Genomic DNA, 7,379 nt, shown 5'->3' with positions numbered 1-7,379 from the left:
CACCATCCACCTAGTTATTATGAAAGGCAAAATCCTTAGGGATAAGGTTGATTTTCTATCCCCCCACTCTTGCCTTTAATTCATTAACAAGTCATACAAAAATCTATTCCAAATTTATTCACTTTATCTTGACCACTGTCTGTGTCACTACCACACTAAAGGAAGCCACAAGCATGTCCTCCCTTGAGATGTCTACCCTGCTCCTAAACGGTCCTCCTGAATCTACTTGTGAATCTCTACGAGCCAATCTCCACATGGTAGTTAGAACTATGTTTTAAAAAATTAATATAGGGTGCCGGCCCTGTGGTGCAGTGGTTAAGTTTGCACGTTCTGCTTCTCGGCGGCCCAGGGTTTGCCAGTTCGGATCCCTGAAGCAGACATGGCACCGCTTGGCAAAAGCCATGCTGTGGTAGGCGTCCCACGTATAAAGTAGAGGAAGATGGCCATGGATGTTAGCTCAGGGCCAGTCTTCCTCAGCAAAAGAGGAGGATTGGCAATAGTTAGCTCAGGGCTAATCTTCCTCAAAAAACAAAAACAAAAGCAAAACAAAACAAAATTAATATAAATTGAATCTCTTTGTAACCCTTCAGTAACTTCACATGTTGTATATATATTTTTTGACATCAGTGTCCATGTTCATCTTTAATATGGGTTGGTTTTTAAAAAAGGGAGAAAGATGTAGGAATGTGAATTACAAAATAAGTCCAGCTTTGCTTTCATCTCATTCTGTTCCATTTCTATAATGGATGGATGGATCCACTAGAATTTTTTCCCCAGTTTTCTTTGTTGCCAACATCTTGGATGTTCTGTCCTTCATATTTAGTAAGAAATACTCTGCTGGGTGGCACAGCTTTAACTGCTACTGGAGTAGCTAGGTTTGAGTTGTATTTCAATAAAATCTGGAGAATATCTTCTGGAATTGTAGTTACTTCTGGAGGCGTAGGTGTTCTGAGCAGATTCTCATATGAAGAAATCGTAGGAGAAGAGGGATTTGCAAAATTCTCAAAGCACTCATCTGAATTTAAAACTAATGATGCACAGTCTTTCATTTCCAGATCATCTGTTAAACTATTTGTTTTTGATAATGGATAATCTGTGGACACCAAAGCTGTACTGTTCCCTGTAGAAGGAATTTTCAAACCAGGAGTGTAGAATGTGGGTGCCAAAGGAGAATCTGTATACTCAGCATCATTTTTTTCTACCTGCTTGATTACGAGGCCAGGAGTGGCAAAGAAATTATCATTGGTCATTGGTTCTGTTTCTATGGCCTCCTCATTGGCATGACTTTTATTCTTCTTCACATTTTTAAGTCCCATTGTGTAGTCTTCATTTAAACACATAGTATATTCAGAGATACCGAAGTGTTCTAATTTAGGAGTCACACACTCAAAATCATCCATCTTGAGTGCGCATTTTGGAGTCTTTATTACCTTAACTGGTGATTGTTTGGAAGATGGAGTTATGATCTTTGGCTCTTCCTGATGGCTGTTTACTGCCTGTGGAGGGTTTGGTAGAACTTGGGATATCATGTATCGCTCAAGTCCAAAATCTGAAAGTTGTGGACTACGTGGAGACTTCTCAGAAACAGAACCTCTTGGAACAGCAGGGTCAGACAAATCATCCTTCACATCAGGCTTTTGAAGATTTTCATGCTTAGCAGACTCTGGTTTAGACTCAATGACTTCCTGCTCATCCGCTTTAGAGTCCGGACTTCTGAATGAAGGTCATGTAAAATTCTCAGTGGATAATCTTCAAAGTCGCTTTCCTCTCCGTGCAGTGCTCGCTGCAGCCGGGCCGTCTCGCGGTCTAGGGTGATGGCCAGAGACTGCAGCTTCCCATGGAAGCTTCGGATCAGATCCATGGATGAGGACTGTTCAGCAGGACCCCGGGCGCGAGGAAACGCCGCCACTCGGATTCAGGGCCCGCCAGTCGTTTGAACTCTCGGCGCCGGAAGCCCACATGTCGTATATTTTAAAATAAAATTCAAATTCTTACACTGGCCATCAGGGCCTAATGTGATTTGGCTCCTGAATTCTTCTTCAACGTCATCTTCTACCACTTCCAAACTTGCTCGCTATGCTTCAGCCATTCTTGCCTTCTTTCTGCTCCTTAAAGACAGCAAACATCTTCCAACACTGCAGCCTTTCCCCTGTTTGTTCTCTGTGAAAATCTTGTCCCTTAGACCCTTCAGAGAGTAGCTTCTTTTCACCATTCATGTCTCAACTAAATGTCACTTTCTCAGGGAGAGCTCCCTAGACACTTGAACTGAAGTCAGGTAAATCCATTCTCTCTGTTCCATAACTCTGATGTATTTTTTTCAGAGGACTTATTGCTCTCTGAAATTTTTTCTTTGTTGAATGTTTATGGGGATATTGTCTTTCTCCCCTGTCATTAGGTAAGTTCCATAGTAGTAGGGGACTTCTCCATCTGATTCAAATAGAATTCTCTAAGCCTAGAATAGAGCCTAATACATAATAGTTGCTTGGAAAAATGTATGTGTCTAAATGAATAAACTCAGGGTTCTGGGAATTGATCATTGTGGGGATCCTGGAAATCAAGAGGGAGCTCAAGCTCCAACACTCTTTTATTCTGATGACACCTTATTTCCCTTCTGTTTTCTGTGATAAATTCAGACAAACCTCCTCTTTTTCCTCCTACTAGTTGGAAGAAACATTCACAAGTAAGCAAAAAGCAATTTTGAAAAAGAGTTGATTTTTCATTAGGTTTCAGTTCATCAGATGGGTCTGTTATAGTGCTGAGGTTCTGTGCAAGCTTTGGGGATTTTCAGTGATGGTGATGACATAGCTGGGGAAAGAATGAGGAAGAACTGGAAGCAGAGGTAACCAGACATGCCTAATTAAGAAAGACAGAGGGCATGATGAATGAACCTATAACATTTGGGGCTAAGACTCCAGGAGATCAATGAGTTCCCTCGACTTGCCTATTGACTTTCAACCCAATGGGTTGTAAACAACTTTCACACTCTCTCTGTTACCCTGTTCAGGGTGTATGCTTTCAACCATATAAAACTGCTAATATTTGACTATTTTTGGCTTATGAAAAATACAATTTCACATAATTTATTCTATACTTATTGAATCCCTTCTTTGAGCCCAGGTTGGAGAAAGGAGAGATATAGGAGAAACTGATAATGTAGAAAGGTTCAAAATAGATTCATAATGAGCACTAACCTGTGCCAAGTTTTCAGAAGATGCCTTAAGTTCTTTATGGCATTAAAGAACATCCTATAGATGCTCTAATTATAGAGTCATTCCAAGATCTAAGGATTCCTGCTTCAGCTCCAGGGTGCTTTCCATGGGAGAAATAGAGAGCACTAATCTCAACTTCTGTCAGAGACCTTCCAGAACGGGGATACAAGCCCTATAAACATTGGAGTTCAGGAAGAAAGGAAAGTAGATAATGGGGGAGGCCTCTTGATACATCCTCACACATTAGGGAGAGGCACCAACATCACAGATCCTGCTGAGGACATAACACAGGGTCTTCTAGGAGATATCTTTCTAATTCCTTTTAACTCCTTATAAAATTTTGAGGGAAACCTTCCCTTTATCTGCCATAACTCAACATAATAAAGGGAAACCTTGGATGGGAATTATTTTGAAATCGTTATTTCTAAATCTTCTCAAGATCCTGTAGGAATGGAGCACAAGGCTGGAGAGGTTTTATTGGAGGAGAGATGAGAGGAGATGGCCCTTATATTTAGAGGCTCCTTATGAGGCTCTCATAGAGAGAACAAGCAGCCAGGCTCTTTTTCTTGTGGAAAGAATTGGGGATCCATATGATAAAGATAGGTGGTAATTGAAGAAAATGTCAATTTTTTAAGGGTCACACTCTGGACACAGAGACAGAGCTACCTCCCTCTCTCCCCCCACCGCACAATAGCTCAGCACCCAAAGTGTGCACTTATGTCTGGTGTCCCTGGTCCAAGTGAGAGGAGGGCCCAGTACCATAAGTATTAGTGCCCAGGAGCCTCAAAGGACCAACAGGCATGCCCTGCTGGAGAACTGGAGATGACAGAATGAAGGAGAGTGAACAAGTCTCAGTGAGGAGCAGGACCCTTTTCCACTCACATCTCAAACACCAAATAGGGAACTCATTTCTTTGTTCCTGGAATGAGTAATCTCAGTGTTGAGAACCAATCAGCATTAGAGATGAATAACATCATCAGTTGCTGGTCAGAGATTCAGTTTGAGGGTCATTTTCTAAAACTTAGATTTCCTTCATTAGAAAGATTATTTTAATTTGGTACTTAAATGGTTTGTCCAGGTGTATCTGAAAGATTTTAATTGGGCCCCTATTGCTAACCAACTCTGAGATAGTCAGTGATGTGTACATAAGTTTGAGCCTTTTAGGAGCATTCATGTCGCTCACTTGAAGACAGAGCTGTTTTGACAAATGTATGTTTGCATGTCTTGGAGCTGAGGGGGTGATTGGAAGATGACTGCCAGACAGGAGACCTTTAATCTGCTCCTTATTGCACTATAACTTAGTCTTGTAGTTTTGGGAAAATTACTTAACCTCTCACAGTTGAAATGAAGGCACTGCAATCTTTTGGGTGTTTAAATATTGAAAAATGCTGTGGTTCTGTGGACAGCTCAGGAAGCAGCATCACCTGGTAACTGGGGTTGACTGGGATATGACAGAATTACAGCTGTTAATGGAGAGTATAATCTGTACTTCCTTACAGAGATGGATGTCTCCGATAAACTAAAGACAATTGAAAGTTAGTCAATAATTTAACCTGAGTGAAAAGATTTTTCAGGTTTGTCTCCTGATGCTGTCACTGAGTTTAGTGTCACCTCCAGAATACGCATAGAGAGATTTTTAGTTTGATGTAGTACCACTTGTTTATTTTTTCTTGTTTCCTTTGCTTTTGGTGTCTAATTCAAAAATTCATGGCAATCACTGATGTCAAGAAGCTTACACCCTGTGTTTTTGTGTGGGAATTTTATGGTTTCAGGTCTCATATTAAAGTCTTTAATCCATTTTGAGTTGATTTTTATGTATGGTATAAGATAGTGTTCCAGTTTTACTCTTTTGCCTGTGTCTGTCCAGTTTCCCCATCACCATTTTTGAAGAGACTGTCATTTCCCTATTGTCTATTCTTGGCTTCTTTGTTGTAAATTAATTGACCACATATGCTTGGATTTATTTCTGAGCTCTCTATTCTGTTCCATTGATCTAGATGTCTGTTTTTATGCCAATACTTTTGTCTCTCCATATTTGTCGATTCTGCTTCTGTGGATTTAACCATCCACATATCAAAAGTTCTACAGTGGTTGCCTCTGTACTGAATGTGTACAGTCTTTTTTTCTTGTCATTATTCCCTAAACAATACAGTATAACAACCATTCACACAGGATTTATGTTGTATTAGGTATTATAAGCAATCTAGAGAGGATTTAAAGCATACAGGAGGATGTGCATAGGTTATATGCAAACACTACACCATTTTACATAAGGGACTTGTGTATCCATGGATTTTGGGATCAGTGGGAGGGTCCTGGAACCAGTCCTCTATGGATACTGAAGGCCAGCTATACTATTTTGTAATTTTAATATTGCTTAGTTATGTGGTTTGAAATCAGAGAATGTAATGCCTCCAGCTTTGTTCTTCTTTCTCAAGATTGCTTTGGCTATTTGGGGTCTTTTGTTGTTCCATACAAGCTTTAGGATTGTTCATTCTATTTCTGCTAAAAATGTCATTGAAATTTTTATGGGAATTGCATTGAATCTGTAGATTACTTTGGATAGTATGGACATTTTGACAATATTAGTTCTTTCAATCCATGAACAGGATATATTTTTCCATTTACTTGTCTTCTTCAATTTCTTTCACTAATGTTGTATAGTTTTCCAGGTACAGGCCTTCCACTTTCTTGATTAAATTTATTCCTAAATGTTTTAACCTTTTTGATGCAGTTGTAAATGGAATTGTGTTCTTAATTTCACTTTCTTTTATTGTCTCCTTTATCATTGAAATTTCCTTTGTTCTTTCTGGCAAAACTTCTTTTCACGAAAACTATTTTGTTTGATATAAATATGACCATAATATCTTTATTGTGATTTGAGTTTTCATGTTATGCATTCTTTCTTTCAGTTATTTTTCATCCTTACTTTCTGACATCTGACATGTATCCACCATTTTGGATATATTTCTAGTTTCTATGATCATCTTACATTTTTGCTTACTCAGCTCTAGAATTAGTTGTATCTCCAGGGAGCTCTGGTTCCTTTCAGAAAGAATGGTATTTAGAGAGCAAGATCTGTGTGCTAGGTGTACTCATTGGTATTGGGATATCAAAAATCTTAGGTCCTATTTGTGGACATGCATGTAAACATAGCTACATTTACATCTACTTATATCAAAACCATGTATCTACATGTAGCCCTCCTACTTATAAAAATTATGAAGACTAACTAAACAAATGATTGAAAAACTATTTGAGAGCATTGGAGATCATTCAAAGCAGACAGAAGGAATGGGGAGACAATTACTGGGAAAAGAGACATAAATTAGGTGAGCTCAACATTTACCCAGATCTTCCCCTGAGGTTTTTCTTGGTTTGAAGTTGTAGATGGAAGAATAGAACTTAAGCAAAAATATGCAATCTAATCAGGATGAGAATACAGAGGTCAGAGTTTAGTGCTGAAAGATTTGGTTGAAAATGAGGAGAAAATCACAAAAGGAATGAAGGCTCAAAGAGGGAGCTGTAGCCTATGTTCCTTTTAAATGCAGAATTTTGGGCTTTAATTTTTGGTATTCCTCAATTCTGAGATTTTCCACTCAAGTTCCACAAACCTTAAAGGCCCGAGTTCTGACATCTCTATACTCAACTGCCATTAGAAGAGATAAAATGAATATATCAACAAAAGCAGGTAAAGATAATAAAAGAAAAAGAGTAAATGAGGCAAAAAATAAACATGCAGCTAGGTGGTAGACTTAAATCAAACCATGTCAATAATTACATTAAATTCATATCATCAAACACTCCATTTAAAAGGCATAAATTGCTAGCATGGATTAAAAAGCAAGACTTACCACAAGAAAAGCATTTTAAACATATGCTGCCCACAAGAAAAGCATTTTAGGTGTACAGCATAGGTTGAAAGTAAAAGGATAGAAAATGATACACTGTGCAACTACTAATAAGAAAGATGGAGTGACTACATTAACATCAGACAAAGTAAACATTACAAGTAAAGAATATTATGAGATATAATGGGTGACACTTCATAAAAAAAGGAGTCAATACATCAAAATGACATATAATCCTAAGCGTGTGTGTGTCAATAATTGCCATATATACTTTGCTTTCAAATTCACAAGGAAAATACACCAAAAAATGCCACCTATG

At 38.5% G+C, this 7,379-nt stretch overlaps 1 pseudogene; it reads right to left on the bottom strand.

Moving 5' to 3' along the window:
• Window positions 1-634: 634 nt before the first annotated feature.
• Window positions 635-1,914, bottom strand: LOC138919699 (spindle and kinetochore-associated protein 3 pseudogene; annotated as a pseudogene).
• Between the last annotated feature and the right edge of the window lie 5,465 nt (window positions 1,915-7,379).

Source organism: Equus caballus, chromosome 20 (genome assembly GCF_041296265.1).
Source record: "Equus caballus isolate H_3958 breed thoroughbred chromosome 20, TB-T2T, whole genome shotgun sequence".
Taxonomy (NCBI): Eukaryota; Metazoa; Chordata; class Mammalia; order Perissodactyla; family Equidae; genus Equus; species Equus caballus.
The sequence above is the reverse complement of the archived record's forward strand: the minus strand, read 5'-3'. Positions and strand labels throughout refer to the sequence as shown.